This window comes from Apodemus sylvaticus, chromosome 3, assembly GCF_947179515.1.
Source record: "Apodemus sylvaticus chromosome 3, mApoSyl1.1, whole genome shotgun sequence".
NCBI classification, from domain to species: Eukaryota; Metazoa; Chordata; class Mammalia; order Rodentia; family Muridae; genus Apodemus; species Apodemus sylvaticus.
In genome coordinates, this window is record NC_067474.1 from 168,541,323 (window position 1) to 168,558,719 (window position 17,397).

Here is a 17,397-nt window from a genome sequence, read left to right on the forward strand (position 1 = left end):
GCTCACCAATCGCCTGAGTCTGCAAAAAACAGCAAGAAGCTACAGGAACCTCAAGAGAAGTTCTTTGGCGAGTTTCTCTCTATGACGTCACCACATGTGAAGCTCAGCAACGCAGTGTAAGGGGAAGTAATACATGTGTGTTGTCAGACTAGGGAGGCAGAGCAAGGCTGGTACACTGGCACCAGCTCCCACCGTCTGTGAGGCATACTTATATTCTTTCTAAACATCATGAGCCCTTTCACGAGCCTGCTTTAGCAAAACATCCTTCCACCTGTGTGCCCTAGCAAATCATCATTTGACACAACTGACTTTTCAAAGAAACCACAAGTTTCTACTTGAGTTGTGTCTTGCCTGATTTAGGGTTTGTTTGTCTGATTTGCAACACTGATGGTTAAACCTAGGGCCTCGTGCACGTTAGGCAAGATTGTACCACTGAGCTGTGCCCCAAGCCCTAGATTTTGGTAAGGCTTGTGAGCTCTTCTATCTTTGTGGCTCAACTTTAGAGCCTGTGCTAATTTGATCTCTGTTGTTGTGATAAAACACTATGACCAAAAACAATTTAGGGGAGAACAGGGTTTTCCTGGCTTACACTTTCAGCTCACAATCCATCATTGAAGTAAGTCAGGGAAGAAACTCAAGCAAGACTTAAGCAGAAACCATGGAGAACTGTGACTTGTTGCCATGCAGGCTCCTTCCTTCCTCCCTCCCTCCCTCCCTCCCTTCCTTTCTTCCTTTCTTTTAGATTTATTTTATGTATATGAGTACGTAGTAGCTGTTTTCAGACACACCAGAAGAAGGCATTGGATCCCATTATAGATAGTTGTGAACCATCATGTGGTTGCTGGGATTTGAACTCAGGACTTCTGGAAGAGCAGTCAGTGCTCTTAACCACTGAACCATCTCTCCAGGCCAAGGCTCCTTTCATATCTAGTCCAGGCCCACATGCCTAGGGAACAGTGCAACAGTGCTACCCACAGTAGGCTGGACCCTTCCATATCAATAAACAATCAAGACAACAGTCCCCCCACACACACACACACACTCTCACACACAGAGAGAGACATTCCTACAGGCTAATCTGATCTGGGCAATCTCTCCATAGAGGCTTTCCCTCTCAGACACCTCTAAGCTGTGTCTAGTTTACAGTTAAGGATAACAAGGATGAAACCAGAGCTCTTCTTTTGAGCTCCTGATTCTATCTAAATGAAGACTAGCAGGAGAACAACATTCCCCAAATATGACATTTGCAAACTCCTTCCTACAGGAAGCAAACCTTTTGCCACCCAAGTATTAACTATCAAGACAACACAAAGGGTGTATTTTCCTTGAATGTACACTTAGTTTCAAATTTAATTCTCCTGTTCTCATTTCTTGTTGACTTTGCCTTAAGATTAAGTTAAGTAAATACTGTATTAGCTACTTGTTGTTACAAAGTAACTGATAAAGAAGTAACTAGAGGAATGAAGGGGACTTTATGTTTGTTTTTCTGTGTCTTTTGCTTGTTGTATGTCTGTGGATCACATGCATGTATTGTCCATGGAGGCCAGAAAACGATGTTAGGTGCCCCAGGAGCTGGAGTTAAGGGCTGATGTAAGTCACCATGAATGCTGGGAATTGAATCTGGGTCCTCTGCAATAGTAGCAACAGTTCTCTTAACTGAGTCAGACATCTCTGTCTGTAGAAGGGTGTTTCGGCTCATAGTTTCGGGAGGCACCATCCATCATGGGAAGCCATGGCTAGTGATGTTACATTGGAGACAAACACTGACTTTCGTCTGGGTTCTTCCCTTTCCTCTTCTTACACAGGATGCTGGTACTGAGAGACGCCAACTTGAGATTTTTATATAGTGCAACTTAGAAAATGTCAACCTTAAGATAGCACTCCCCCCAGCCCCCAGCCCCCCACTTCAAAGCCTAGCACTTCCCTGGGCTTCAAGGACTAGCACTCCCCACCCCAGCTTCAAGGACTAGCACCCCATCCCCTCTCAAAGTAACTGTGTTTGCCCATGATAACCTATAACCATCCGCTGAGCCATAAATTGCCGCTGATTTCCCCATTCCTTATGAACATCTCCTCCCCTTTTTCTCTATAGTCTTCTTCTTTAAAAACCCCCAGTGGCAGCTGTGCAGGGTCTAAACTCCTCTGCCCTTGGGGGACAAGAGGGTGGGCCCCAGTGCACTGGAGAATTAAACCTCATATGTTTACATCAAGAACGGTCTCTTGTGAATTTTTGGGGGCATCATCCTACCCCGAGACTTGAATGAAGATTTCCTGGAATACAGGAGTCTTTCAGTACCTACATCCAGGGAAGTTTTTTTTTTTTCCTCATTTAAACTTCCAGGTATCATCCTCGTGGACACACCAGAGATATGTTTCCATACTGACTCTAAATCTAGTCCTCCTGACAAAGTAGATTAACTGCCAAATCTATAATGACTTTAAACCTAACACACACACACACACACACACACACACACACGCTGTGGCTTACCCGTGATCTCCATGGATACTTTCAGGGAAAGGGTTTGCTTCCTAAGGAAGCTCAGAGGGATCTCTGCTCTCCGTGCTCATCAAGCCGGTGACAGCGGCCCAGGGTAAATACCTTTATGTTGACAAAAGCAAGCAGAGCAGTGGAGACCGGATGATAAATCCAAGAGTGTGGCTATTTATAAAAGGTGATAATGATCGCTTTTATTAGTACTGACAGCTGTCCAGCAACTACTGTTTCCAGCACCTAAGCACAGCCAAGCACCACACGCCCTCTTCCCTAACCAAGGCAGACCCCACAGCTGCAGCAGACAGCATCTCAGGGCGGGGCAGACAGGGACCCCCATGGATCCAGATCCCTATACCTCCATGGTTCCAGACTTGTTCAGTGGCGAGGAAAGAATGTGGCCAGGTGGGTTCTGCCAACGGAGCCCTGACCTGCGCACCCTCCCAGAGTTGCCAGAAGTGGCAGAACCCTGTTTAAGGGGTGGTTCACTTGCTTGTTTGTGAATAGAAGCTGGGATCTGGGCAAGGCTGTAGGAAGAGAACAGTGGTCTTGTGGCTAAGGATAAGTACATGGCTCCCAGATACTGTCCTCAAGGTGGCACTGACTCTAAGAACCACCAGCCTCATTGACCCCCTTGCTCAGTGCCAAAGCCACACCAGGAGCAGACTCAGCCACACCAGGAGCAGACTCAGCCACACGAGGAGCAGACTCAGCCACACCAGGAGCAGACTCAGCAGGAACTCATACTGCGCCCAGGTGTGGCCCCTGCTGTCTCTGATACCAGATGAGCAGACAAGGGTCCAGGGCTCAATAGCTCTTTCTGGATGGGACACCCAACATCTCATTTTCAAGGGGGATCTAAGGGAGAGTCTCAGAACCCCACATAGAATTCCAACATGGTCACCACACAGGGGGCCAGACGTCCTTCCGAAGCACTGGGGTTTCAGAAAAGACTCAGAGAGAGATAGAGAGACAGAGAGAGAGAGAGAGAGAGAGAGAGAGAGAGAGGGGGGGGAGGGAAAGAGACAGAGAGAGACATAGAAAGAGACAAAGATAGATTGACAGAGGGAAGAGAGCTCTGGAAAATGATACAGGGAAGGGGAAATGGGAGGGAAAGCCAAAAAAAAAAAAAAAAGACAGAAGGAGAGAACAAGGAGAGATAGATACAGACGGACAGAGAGACAGAGAGATACAGAATCAGGGAACCATGGAGACAAAGAGAGACTGGTAGAAAGACAGCCAGAGAGCAGGAGAAAGGGCTCTGGGTTGGAATGAGCCCCGTTTATAGAAAGCCCCTAGCCTCGCCTGAGATCCGAGAGAGATTGCTGTGTAGGAGTCCCGGTATTAATATTGATCTTTGCCTCTCCCTGTGGGTAAGCAACTGCTTGGACACAGCACTGTCTGATTACTTTAATATAAAAACACACAGAAAGAAAACCGCCCTTTTCCCTCCATCTCTCTTGCATGGCTGTGAAGGGCCCAGGCAGGTCAGCAGCACACACAGACAATTTTGTTTGTTCTAAAAAACAGACCAAGAGCCCAGCTAGCGCCTCAATATTCTGCAAAGGCTCTATGATCACCGGGTCTCAGTTTCCCCAGGAGAGGCTAACAGCGAGGGCTCTAGCTGAAAGTGTCTGCTGAGATTGCAGAGCGCTGGATCCCAGAGATGATGCGATTGCTGTATTCTGCTTTGTGCATGTCCATTAAGGGGCCAAGGACTCCAAGATGTCCTCTGGGAGAGGTGTGGCTTCTCCTGAAATCTTTAATCTGGAAAGACACATGGATTGGAACAACTGCTGACTTGTGTTCGCTGCAGTCCCTCCCACCTGGGCTTGGCAGCCATGGAGACCCTGTAGCCCCTCCCACCTGGGCCCCTACAGCCCCTCCCATCTGGACCCCTGGAGCTCCTCCCACATAGGCCCCCTGGAGCTCCTCCCACCTGGGCCCCCTACAGCCCCTCCCACCTGGACCCCCTACAGCCCCTCCCACCTGGACCCCTGGAGCTCCTCCCACCTGGGCCCCCTGCAGCTTCTCCCTCCTGGGCAGCTAAGGAGACCCTGCAGCTACCCTAGAGTGCAGAGTGAAGCCAGCCACTCCTCTAGTAAGGGTCTGGCGCCAACAGAGGCATTTTCTTCCTGTGATACTCGTTTATTTAACGTGTGGGATTGAGAAGGAGCACAGTGTTGGCAGAGCCTGCCCCACTGATGGGTAGTGATTAATACTAAGGGGTTTAGTGATTAAAGCTCATTTTCACTCTGGTATGGGGAGGACAGCACTGTCATCTGGATTCCGGGACAGCCTTTTCCCAGGCATGAGGCTGTGGCTGGGGACCACTCAGGGCTCCCCTGATGTAATTGTTTCCAGAGAAGTTTTGTTTGAATTGACTGCCGCTGGTGGTCTCAGGAACACAGACTGGGGTCATCTCAGTACCCCAAAATCTCTTCTTCTCCACTGAGACTCTGAGACAAAACTTCCGCTCCACACGTCTTCCAGGCATGCAACCATGGCTAGCGCCACCGCACCGCACCACAGGACAGCCCTGCCACGCTCAGGGTACAAAGGCCCTCCGGCTACCTCAGGTCTGCTTCAGCTAATGGTAGATTGTGGAGTTGAACGGACATCAGGAGAGACATATTTGCTATGGAGCTGGGTTCTAGAAAAGTCCCTGTCACGTACTCTATGGTTTCCTTGGGACAGAAAGGATCTCAAAGTGGCATTTTTCTAGACAGACATAATCCAGGAGGCCTGTAAGGACTGCTGTTTTGGTGGGTCTTGGCTAGTCTTGCCGATTTCTGGACCCAGTACCTGCCTGAACTTCCACGGGTCGAAAGTGGAGAGGCCAGAATGTGCAGGTCGGTCCCCTGGGGCCTCGGCAGCGCTTGGCATTTCCCAGATCCAGACGTCCTTCGGTGTACAATGTAGGAAATCCTGAAGTGGGGGTTACACTCCGGAGAAGGAAGCCAGCCTGCTGGGGAGAAGAGGAATTGGAAGAAGCTCATATGGCTGGGAACGCGCTAGGATGGACTGAGAGCAGCCAGGAGGCTGGGAGACCCTCCTGGAGAGAAGCCCCTGTGGCGAGAACAGCTTTTAGAAAATGTTCCACACGCCACACCAGGATAGGAAGGAGGGCAGGAGACGGGGGGATGCCAGGTAAGGTTCATTATAAAGCAGGGCTGGAGGACCCAGGCAGGAAGGCCAGAGGAACGGAGGCACTTGCCCAGGGCAAGCCCTCTGTAAACTGTGGACTGGTGGCTGGGGTTCAATGCCCATCCCTATCTTCATTCTCCTGACAGGTGGAGGGCGGGGCGCAGCATCTGGGCTGAGCATGATGGGCTTGTTCAAAGGAGTAACACTGTGTCTCTCCCTGAGGTTAAGAAGAATACCTTGACCCCTACATCCCATAAATACTCAAACACCTGCAGAGCTCTAAGCCCTAAGGGGACTACAGCCCAGGTCATAACCTCTCCACCAGCACCGCTAGATGATGTGTCCTTGGTGATTGCAGAGGGACCAGGAGGCACACAAGATGTGAGATCTGCCTAGCACCCAGGAAGATGCCAGAGAGAGGGGGGGGGGGGCGGCGTGAGACATGATCACAATCAGAGAACTTAAAAATGAACAGGAAGTGGGGCCAGGTTTTAAAACCCCAAAGCTGCTCTGAGTGAGTCACTTCCTCTAGCGAGTCTCCACTCCCTGAAGGTTCCACAAGCTTTCCAAGCAATGCCATAAATTAGGGAGCGATGCTCAAACCCATGAGCCTGTGGGCGACATTTCCTATCTAAACTGTCATAGAGCATGTTCACCCAATCTTGTGGGGGACTGAACAAGTGTGAGCCAGGCTTCACTTAAAGGCCCCGCCTCTTAACACAGATGCTTTGGGGTGGGGGTGTCCATGTCCAATGCATGAACTTGGTGGGGACACAGTCAGAGCACAGCCTTCCTGTCTTAGTCAGGGTTTCTATTCCTGCACAAACATCATGACCAAGAAGCAAGTTGGGGAGGAAAGGGTTTATTGAGCTAACACTTCCATGCTGCTGTTCATTACCAAAGGAAGTCAGGACTGGAACTCAAGCAGGTCAGGAAGCAGGAGCTGATGCAGAGGCCATGGAGGGATGTTTCTTACTGGCTTGCTTCCCTTGGCTTACTCAGCTTGCTTTCCTATAGAACCCAAGACCACCAGCCCAGGGATGGCACCATCCACAAGGGGCCCTCCCCCCTTGATCACTGATTGAGAAAATGTCCACAGCTGGATCTCATGGAGGCATTTCCTCACCTGAAACTCCTTTCTCTGTGGTAACTCCAGTCTCTGTCAAGTTGACACACATAGACCCAGCCAGTACACTTCCCTATCCTCTCACCCAGGTCCCCCTCATGTTGGAGAACCCCAAAAGGTGCTTCTTAGCAGCCCACCTAGCGGCTGCTCTCACTGGCTGAGATGCCCTCCGCAGGGTCCACTGTGAGTGCCATACCTTAGTCCCCATCTCTCTGTGAGAAGAGAGACCTCAGTCCCAGGCCAGGATCTGCCAAGGAGCCCTGAGCGGCAGGGTCCCCAGAAGTAGTATGATTACGACATCAGTATGGCTAACACCATTTAGTTAAATTAAATCTACTCTTCAACTATGTTTGAAAGGAATCGATACTCGGCACCCGTACCTCTCTTGCTGTCCCATCTTATTCCTTTCTATTTGGGTTCATTTTAATGATCCCGTATAATCAGAAAGGAAATCGAAAATGAAAGCTGCCAGGATTAATTTGTCACGGATCAATTTCCTTGTATTTGGGAAGCTCACTAATGCTTCGGAGCCTGCCCACCTTTTCACTCAGAGGTTGTCATAATGGACTCCAGTCGATACGACTTTTGATGGTGAGACGCGCCCCCCATGACCCCTGCCTGGTCTCTCCTGTCATCCTGTCTGCGCTGAAGACGGTAAATGCTTGTGATAAGCTACTTCATTCTCTTACACGTGTTCTTTAATCTGAGATGCGTTTGTATCCCCGGAATTCCTGCCGTGGAAAGAGAGTCACTCACTGGTATTGATTCATCAACAGCAAACCTTCTTCTACGGCCTGCTCGGGATGCTGGAATGACCGAGTCTCATTTGTGCCCTCACGGTGGCCAAAGGGTGACCTGGTCCCAGGGTGGAGCGTATACTGATGTATCCAGCGGGAGTGTAGAACACAGAGGGAGGCTCTGACACGGTGGAGGGAGGGGGCTCACACGCTTGTGGTTTTCTTGAGTCCTGGAACCTCTCAGTGGCCATCCGATAGATGGCTGTTGGCTGGATACGGTGAGTTCTGGGACGTGTAATGGGCTGTGAGGATCTGTAGCTCAAGTTCAAGTCTATACAACTAAAAGGAATCTTATCCCTGATCCCAGTACCCCACAGGGTAAGAACTCCATTCCTGGGTCTCTGGTGAGCAGCCAGGGAACAGCCCCATAGCATAGCCGAGGCTGAAGGTAGGTAAGTTTGCCCGTGCGGCCTTGTACCCTGTGGATACTTGCTCAGAGACAACCAGGTATCTTGGAGGAACAGATATCTTTGCCTGTGTGTAGATGAAGCTCTACATTTGTCATTGCTGTCCCTCCTACGCAACTCTCCTGCCATTTTGGAAAACCCCAAATGGGTCAGGACTTCTGCCCCATGTGCCCTGCACAGCGGTCCACGGTCCACGTAACCCAGAAGAGCTGAATCAGCACTCACCATCGGCTCACATCCCTCATTACAATAAGTGACACTGGGGTCTGTAGGGGCGCTGGCAGAGCTGGGAAAATGTTTGCAGCATAAATATAGGACCTGGAATTAAGTTCCCAGAATCCATGTAAAAAGGACAGGTGTGATCATGCACATCTGTGATTCGGTGCTGTGGAGGCAAGGGTGGTGAGGTCGTTAGCTGGTCAGTCTACACAGTCTGGGAGCTCCAGGTTCAGTGAGAGATTTCATCTAAAAAAATAAGGTGAGAAGAGATCAAGGAAGACACTTGACATTTCACCGGTACACATGCTCACACACACATACATGCTCACACATACATGTATGTGAACACATACATATAAACATTCACACTTTTTATTTAATAAGAGTAACACACATACTCACATATACACATACATGTTCCATATACACATACATTCTCACACATACATACATCTCACACACATGAATATGAGCATGTACCCACAAACATTCACGCTTTTTATTTAATAAGAAGAGTAACATACATGCTTACACACAAATGAAAATAAACATACACACAAACATTCACACTTTTTATTTAGTAAGAGTAATATACATGCTCACACACACATGAAAATATACATACATACAAACATTCACACTTTAATAAGAAGAGTAACACACATGCTCACACACATGTTCACACACATACATGCTCATAGTCATTCATATGAACACGTATACACAAACATTCACACTTTTTATTTAATAAGAGTAACACACATGCTCACACACACATGCATATGAACATGTACACACAAACATTCACACCTTGTATTGGTCTACAGAATGAGCTCCAGGACAGCTAGGGCTATACAGAGAAACCCCGTCTCCAAAAAACCAAATCTAAAAAAACCAATAAATAAATAAATAAATAAATAAATAAATAAATAAATGAAGAGTAACAGAAGAACAGGGGCTGTATCATATGCCACAAGTGCCTGTGCCGTGCTTACTTGTGAGTAGAGAGGCCTTGTCCCCTGGACCTGGTCACTTGCAGAGTTGAGCAAGGCTAGATGCTACCATCAATAGTCTGCTGAGCATTTTAGGAACAAAGTCTCCGGTCTGAAGAGAATAATATTGCCACTGTCTTGGGGAAGCCTTAGTGAGATCTAAAGGGTCCAAGCAATTCCTGAGTCCCACACCCAGTTCGTGTGTTCTGGGCCCATGTCAGTTGCTGTCACACCACCCTGTAGACGTCACCTCCGCTGTCCGTAGACCTCCAAATGTCTCCAGGCTAACTCAGCAATGTGAGCGTCTTCAGACCCAGCCTCACTCTCTCTGAGTTAAGGAGACGCTTGTTCCAGACTTGGAACACCCTGGCAGAGGGGAGCTTCCCTGTCATGCCCAGCCATGACGGCCAGCGTCACCATGTGATGGGAACTGGAACTGTCTACAGGTCAGGCCTCTGCATACACGTAGGAGGGGCTGGTTAGATTAGGTCCGTGTCCTGGTTTGCCCTCTGCTGCTGCAATGAGCATGGGGACCAACAGCAACCTGGGAAGGAAAGGGTTCGATTCATCTTACAGTTCACAGGGCATCACCGAGGGAAGAAGCCAGAGTGGGGACCTGGGGGCCGGAACAGGGCAATGGCTCTGAAGGAACACTGCTCAGTGGCTTGCTCCCATGGCTTGGTTAGCCTCGTTCTTATACATCCTAGGGCAACCTTCACAGTAGTGGTGCAGCCCACCTTTCCACGCCAATTGATGATGGTGATGATGATGATGATGGTGATGATGATGATGATGATGATAAATTGTGGGCATCAGAAACTGGCTTTATGGCCATCTCTGAATCGAGCAACGATGTCACCCCCTAGGTGACAAGGGTTGCCATGGCAACCACCGCACATTCCCAGCGTGCACCTCGCCCCACTTCACCTGCAAATGGAGGTGCACATGATTACATCATCATGGCTCGAATAAAAGGCAGAGACCCCCCCAACCCTCACCCCTCTTCTTCTTCTTCTCCTCCTCCTCCTTCTCTATCTCCTTCTCTTCCTCCTCCTCCTTCTCCTCCTCCTTAATCCTCTTCACCACCTTCATCCTCTTCTCTTCCCTGTTTCCCCCCAATAAACCTCTTCTCGTGGAGCTGTGCTGGCCTGGTGTCATCTGTCCGGATATGAGCTGCATAACACAACAATATTAATGCCCCTAAGTCTTACCACATGCCAATCTGATGGAAGCGTTTTCTCAGCTGGGATTTCCAGATGGTTCTAGGTTGCGTCAAGGTGACCAAAATCTAATGAGAAAAGTCAACCTCCAGGCATGCCTAGGAAATAGCGTCTTAACTAGTTTAATTAAAGCTGAAAAATCAACCCTAAAAGAGGTGGCAGTACTATTCTCTGGGCTTGGATCCTGGGCAGAGAAGAAAGGAGACACCCAGAGGGCAGAGGGTGCTGCTTTCCTCTGGAGGCTTCCCCACGGAGGCTCCTCCCACTCTTCCTGCCTCGGCTTCCCTCCCGCTGAACTGTAACCTCAAGCTGTGAGCCACGTTCCAAAGAGGAACTAAGACACCAAATGAAACCTGGCCCGGGGACTGGAACACCCACACGGAAATGCGCGGGCTTCGGTTCTCGTTCGCTCAGCGCCTAGCTCGCTGACAGTGAAGTCAGATCTCGAGCCCTCACCCTCTCCACCTGTGGCCTTTTCTAACCAAGCATGGTGGTAGGATTTCTTTTATTTTTCAATTTCAAAAGCGATTTTGCAGGGTGAGCCACAGCCAACCTGCTTCTTTCTGCTTCCTGCTGTGTGTGTGTGTGTGTGTGTGTGTAGCTTTGGCTAAAACTGAGAGTTCCGGCCACGCCCTGTTCAGAATGCAGCCAGGGTTCTCCGACTTTCTTAAAGCACCATTGATACATTCCCCTCCTCCCAACACTCAGGACTTTTGCAAAAATGAGAAAGATTAAAATTGAAATGGACCCTGGCAAATTAAAAATGCCCAGCTTTAGCACCTATTGTAAATATGTCCCTTACTTACCCAGCAGATGGCCCCGGGTGTCACGCTCCAACATTTGATTTTGGTAACGGGCATCTTGGGGGCTTCCTAGACCAGGGGACTCACATTTGTAAATGCTGTCTGCCGGCCTGAACAGTCAGCACCCCCCACGCCTAATTTGCAGGTTACAGGTTCCCATCGTACCTGGCAGCGAGGCTGTTGAATTCTCCTACATCGTTAGAAAGAAACTCTGCTTGCTTTATCCATTATTGAGAGATGGAATGCAAAACCTCCCAGCGGGATGGGGGGGGGGCTCATCAGTCTCTCCCATAACTCTATCAGACAATGCTTTACATATTTTGAGACAATTCTATTAGGCGAATACAGATTGGAATTGTGTCTTCCTTGGAAATTGACCCATAAATCATACCACACCGACGGTCCCTGCTAATGACTCCTATTTTTTTTTTTTTTTTGTATTGCAGCCTATTTTTGCCTGATATTAGCACACCGATCCTGCAAAAAGTGGTTAATTACGTGGCCTACTTTCTCCCATCCCTTTATGTCTAGGTGTGTCTATCCTTCCACATACAGCTGGGTCCCTCGTGCAATGGGGGATTGCACAGTTTTTACCCCCCGGGTATTGCCAAGTGTGTGTGGAGCCTGGTTGAGCCATCTTGCCATCCCGCGTCGGATGTACTAATGGCATGGCTTCGTTTTCAAGATTTGAAAGTTTGTACTGGTCAGTTCCTCCCGTTTCTCGGGACATCTAACCTGTAAAGATAACCGCTTTTATACCAGAGAGCATCATAGGAACTAAACCTGTGACCATTTGATAACGAAATTTTGCAGAGCCAGCAGATATCATAAGCATTGAATCTTGCATTTTCTCATGCAACCGCTAACAAGATCAATCTTGCCCACATCAGGGAGGCCAAGTGCACAAGCTAGGGGTGGAGCCTCGGAGGTCCTCCCTTAAGAGGTGGAGTCTCGGAGGTCCTCCCTTAAGGGGGTGGACTCTCGGAGATCCTGCCTTAAGGGGGTGGAGCCTCGGAGACCCTACCTTAAGAGGTGGAACCGCGGACCGCTCCATCATCTGTTCTGGGGTTCAGAGGCCTGAATGTGGTCTGGTGTTGTGAGATCACAACAATTTTGTCAATTCCAGAGACAGCGGGTCACCACATCTCTCCTCAGCTCCCCTCCTCATCCTCCAGCTCTTTCTCCCCTCTGTAATTCCATATGGTCTGTCATGGTTTGTCGATTGAAGTCTACTCTGCAGCTTACCACTTTTTTTCAGTTAGATCCAATTGGCTTTTTAATTTTTTCTTTTACGCTTCTTTTTATCTGTTATTATTATTATTATTATTATTATTATGTTCCTTGAGAATTTTATACAGTGTGGTTATATTCTCCCTCCCCCCAGGCCCCTCCCAGATCCACCCCTTTCCGACTCACCCAATTCTTTATCCTCCATTTAAAAACCCATCAATACAGTTGGTGCTGCCAGTACTTGGATGTGTGACCTTCCACGGGAGCGTGGCGAACCCACCCTGGGCTTCACGCTTAAAGAAATCCAACTTGCCAGAACTCAGTGAAGCAGTATTCGGCAAAACCAGAACGGGGAAGTGGGAAGGGGTGGGTGGGAGGACAGGGGGAGAGAAGGGGGCTTATGGGACTTTCGGGGAGTGGGGGGCTAGAAAAGGGGAAATCATTTGAAATGTAAATAAAAATATATCGAATAAAAAAATAAAATAAAAAAAACCAAAAAAAAAAAAAAAGGAAAGAACACAGAAAGGAAAAAAAAAAAAAAAAACCAACTTGCCCTCTTCCAACAGCTATGAACTGCTAGCAGCTGCTCAGCTAGGAGGTAGGACTTGGTACCTCCCGTCTCCATGCTGGGGTTTGGACTTGCCCAGGTCTTGTTGACGCTGCTTTCACGGATGTGAATTCACATGCACAATGGCTTTATTGTGTCTAGGAAGATACAACATTGTTTCTTTATAGTTACTTATCCACCTGGACTTTCAAAACAATCCCCAGACCTCAGGAAGGTGGGACGAAAGTGGGAAGTGTCTTCCTCGGAAGATGAGCAGTTTAAGGCTGAGCAGTCTGCGTTTCTTATCCTCTGTACCTAGACCAGTTGCGGGTCTACTGCAACAAAACAAAACAAAACAACAAAAAACCATTCTGAGGTGGGTTTGATAGATGTATTAATCTATGAGTATAAGAATGTATCGGCCAGTTTATTACTATGTAAATTCAGTACAGGAATAGGGTCAGGTTCTCTCCTAAGGCCTGCGGCCAGTCTAGTCACTGGTTCTTGGTGGTATCAGGTATGGGTTTCATCTTGTGGATCAGGATTTGAATCCAACCAAAAGGTGGCTGGCTACTCCCAAGGCAGCAAGCCACCATTACACCAGTGGGCGTGTCTTTCCTTCCGGGCCAGTCATCTGGAACTCAGGATTCACAGCTGGATACTGATCTGTACTTACTCTCCTCCACCAGTACCATGCATGGCGTCTTCCTTTCTGCCTTTTAGCCCGTGCCTGTGCCTGGGCTTTTCACGATAAATACACTTCTCAGTCGGAACGTTCTGTACCTCTCTTTGCTGGAGTCTGTCTGTAGCTCCCTCATCCTTTTCCTGCAGCTCCATTTTCTACTTTGTAAGTGTTCCTCTCTGGGGTTTCCTGCTCTTACTATAATCAGTCTCTTGGGAGAGGAAGTCAGAAACGGTTGCCCCTGCTGACTCTAGCTCCTGGCAGCCCATTCTGGCCAAGACTGAATTCCTGGGGCAGAGGGGAGGGGCCTTTGCTGTATGTGCTCACATGGAGAACACTGTCCTTCCAGTGGGGTGCCCAAGCATCATTTCTGCCTGCCGTGACTCTGGGGTAGGGGCCTCCCCACGCTACTCTAGCTCCTCTGCATTCCCAGTTCTGACCTCTGGTAGCCAGGGTTTCATTTCCTTCCCTCCAGTGAGATGGCACCCCAAAGGTTGTTTTGCCAACTTCTGGAGTTCATAGCTGGGCAGGGGGAGGGGCCTGACTAGTATTTTGTGTTCTCTTTTTAAGGCTGCGTAAAGTTTCCCACACTGGCCAGCGAAGCAGTCAAGAATTATGTTTTATGCAAGAACCAATTGTTCCATAGCAGGAAGCCTTCCCAGGGTATCCCACCACTCATGGTTGAAATCATCCTCAACCCGGCATTCAGAAAAAAATGCAATCACGGGCTCCATGCCAGTGATAGAGAGAGATGGGGATGCCACCTCCATGATTCTGGAAGTCGTGTGCTGCCACTCTCTGCTCACGGTGTCACAAACCTGTTAAATATCCCCACAGCCATCTGAAGGGCGTCCTTGAAGATCACATCCCCTGGGAACAGCCAAAGGAGAGAGAAAGTCTCTTGACTTACTTCTTGATGTTCTCTCACTATATGAACGGTTCAGCAAAGGTTTTCTTTAGATCCCTTTACTGACTGCATGATAGCTCAGTTGACTTCCCCAAGACCAGAAGGAAGTAAACCAGAATACGCCGTTCCACCATCCATCCCACACCACAGGCACGGTAGTACCGAAGAGAATGGAGTGAGCTGAACATTATCCAATCTCTTCTTGACACTCGGTATATGTCCCTGTGATGTCTGTAAGCTGAGCCTAACCACTGGAGGGAGGGAGGGAAGAAAGGAAGGAGGAAGGGAGGGAAGGAGGGAGAGAGAGAGAAAGAGGGAGGGAGGGAGGGAGATTAGAGGAGGAGGAGGAGGAGGAGGAGGAGGAGGAGGAGGAGGAGGAGGGCCTGTCTGTTGAGCCTGTCTCCCAGGGAACATCTTCTGTGAAGAGTCTTCTGGCTCCTTACCTGTTTTGAGGTCTCTCCTCAGGATAAGAAATGCGCGTGCCTTTGCATCAAAACCACCAATGGAAATGTTAAGGCACAAATCACCACCTCAAGGTCCCACTTAGTGTCTCCCAGTCAATACATCAGTGGAAGGTCTAAAAAAAAAAATATCCCAGGCAATCACGTTCCTGGGAACTTCCGGCCAGAGACCACACTGAGGAAACTCTTGAGGTAAGCAAGTGTAGGAATAGCTTATAACCCAGAAGCCCCCTTGTTTCAGGTATACAAATTTCTTTCTTGACACAGCGGGATACAGCCCCACTCTAGAAGTCTCTTTTCTTATTACTTTACCATCAAACACACCCTGGAACTAGAAGCAGTGAGCCCATCCAACCTGAGCAGGTTGGGGTACGTGAGCCTAAGGCCTCTTGGAGTGACCCTTTAGGGACAGCTTCTATTTGCCATCCATGACAATCTGTACTTGTTACAGGAACTTTCCTGTAACATTACATCTGGGTAGAGAAGGTTTGTGATTGGACAAGGAAAATGGGGGTGGAGCTAGGAGTTGCAAAGGAAGAGGCGCAGTGCAGGAGTGAGGAGAGAGGTCGCAGCAGGAATTGATGAATGATGGCTTGTGATGTTTTTTTTCTCTGTGTGTTTCATGAGGTTAGAAATATTAGGATAAGACTTTTATCATTGTAAATTGGCATCTTGTAATTGTGAGTTTAATACACATAAATCTAATTGGCTAACTAATTAAGCATTAAAAGTTTTGACTTATATGGTTACTGGAATCATCCAAACACAGGGTCTATGGCAGGAAGGGAACACAATGAGATTCCGTAGTGAAAGTGGTGGCTGTGAGAACCCTGCTGAGCGGGACCCCACCAGGACTTGGTGCTGAGGCCGAGGGGCAGGAGAGTTGGCAGGGAGTTCTTTTTTAGTATTTCCCACAACATGTATTCACAGTCAACTTGACACAGTTTGGAATTACCTGGGTGTGTGTGTGTCAATGACTAGATCAGGTTGTCCTGTGGACAATTGTCTTGCTCATGTTAATTGATGTAGGAAGACATGGTCCACTGAGGGCGGCACCATTCCCTTGGCCCTGGACTGTACAATAGTAGGGAAATTAAACTGAACAATAAGCTATGCATGCATCCCCCTCCTCTCCCCCCCCCCCTCTCTCTCCTCTTGACTGTGGATGTCGCCAGCTATTTCAGGCTCCTGCCTTGACTCCCTCATGATAAATGACCATGATCTGGAACTGTAACATAAAATAACCCATAGCCCATCCCCCCTTAACTTGCTCTCTGTCATGGCACCATGTCACAGGAACAGGGACAACAATTATTCCTATACACAAATGGCATACATATGATTAAAATCATGGAACACACAACCCACATCTCCACAGGAGGCCCAAGTTCTCAGATACTAATCAAGAGTTTATCAGAGCAGAACACCACCAAACCCATGCCTCTAGAAACCAACATGTCTTCTTCCAAGACCTATTAGAGGCCACGTCAGAAGTCACCCAGGGCTCTCAAGTCCTCTTGCCTGTGCCTGTTGGTCCCTTCAGTGTGTCTGCCTTGTGTTTTTGCTTCTAAATAAAAACCTTCGCTATGTGTGAACACGATTCCAATTTTTTGAATGAACCCTCTCCCCCAAAAAAGAAACTTGAAGCAACAACAGCCAGTTCCACCCCTATCTTGCCCAGCTCTTCCCCGTTTGAGGGGCTCCTCCAATAGGAACCTGAGGATTGTGTGATTAGGAGGAGGAGACCTTGCTGCATCTGCCCTGTTCTCTGGCATGAGGGCACATCCACACCCCTCGCAGGTCTTGGCCAGGTTGTTGTAGTGTTCTCCATCAGCCCGGGACTTACGGAAAATGCACTTAGAGAGGAGTGCCAGCAGGCGAGGCAGAGGCGGGCATCGTGATGGGTACAAATTGCGAGCTCTCATATGCAAATACCTAATAATCAGCTGTCTCGGCAGCACATCTTTTATCCCATCCCTTCTGGAAGGATGACATCTCCCGCTTCCTTGTCCCTCGAAGATTGATGGCCTTGTGCGGGACTGCGACAAAGGCTCTCCGTGTTCCTTCCCAGCTACCCTCATCCCCTTGCTCAGCCACTGCTAATAAATGTGTTGTAAAAGATGGGGGTGTCAGCATAATTAGTTCTCCAGCAGCAAGAAAGCTGATGATTTATGGGAGGGGGTCCATGTGTCCCTTTGTTCTTAACCCGAAGTCAATCACAAGACGAGAGAGTCCAACAGAGACGTGTGGACAAACCAGTTTAGTTGTCTCATAGACAGAGAATAACCTATCAATATCACATTATTAACGTCCAGGAGAAGAGAGATATTAAGAAAATTTGAGCTCATTTTTTTCCCCAGACTGT

At 48.5% G+C, this 17,397-nt stretch overlaps 2 long non-coding RNA genes across 5 annotated transcripts; one reads left to right on the forward strand and one right to left on the reverse strand.

Annotated features, from left to right (window-relative positions):
- Nucleotides 1-6,233: 6,233 nt before the first annotated feature.
- Nucleotides 6,234-12,510, reverse strand: LOC127681732 (uncharacterized). 4 transcript variants are annotated; one of them, XR_007977158.1, is made up of 4 exons: nt 11,209-12,510; nt 10,394-10,500; nt 9,186-10,109; nt 6,234-8,436 (listed from the first exon to the last, which is right to left on the reverse strand). It is a non-coding gene; the product is annotated as an uncharacterized LOC127681732 (long non-coding RNA). The 4 variants fall into 4 exon arrangements; XR_007977159.1 differs by lacking the exon at nt 11,209-12,510 and having other exon boundaries at nt 9,186-9,726; nt 9,920-10,109; nt 10,394-10,711; XR_007977157.1 differs by lacking the exon at nt 11,209-12,510 and adding an exon at nt 9,001-9,075 and having other exon boundaries at nt 10,394-10,711.
- On the forward strand, nt 10,698-15,997 carry LOC127681734 (uncharacterized). Its single transcript, XR_007977160.1, has 3 exons — nt 10,698-10,895; nt 14,235-14,783; nt 15,037-15,997. It is a non-coding gene; the product is annotated as an uncharacterized LOC127681734 (long non-coding RNA).
- The last annotated feature ends 1,400 nt before the right edge of the window (nt 15,998-17,397 follow it).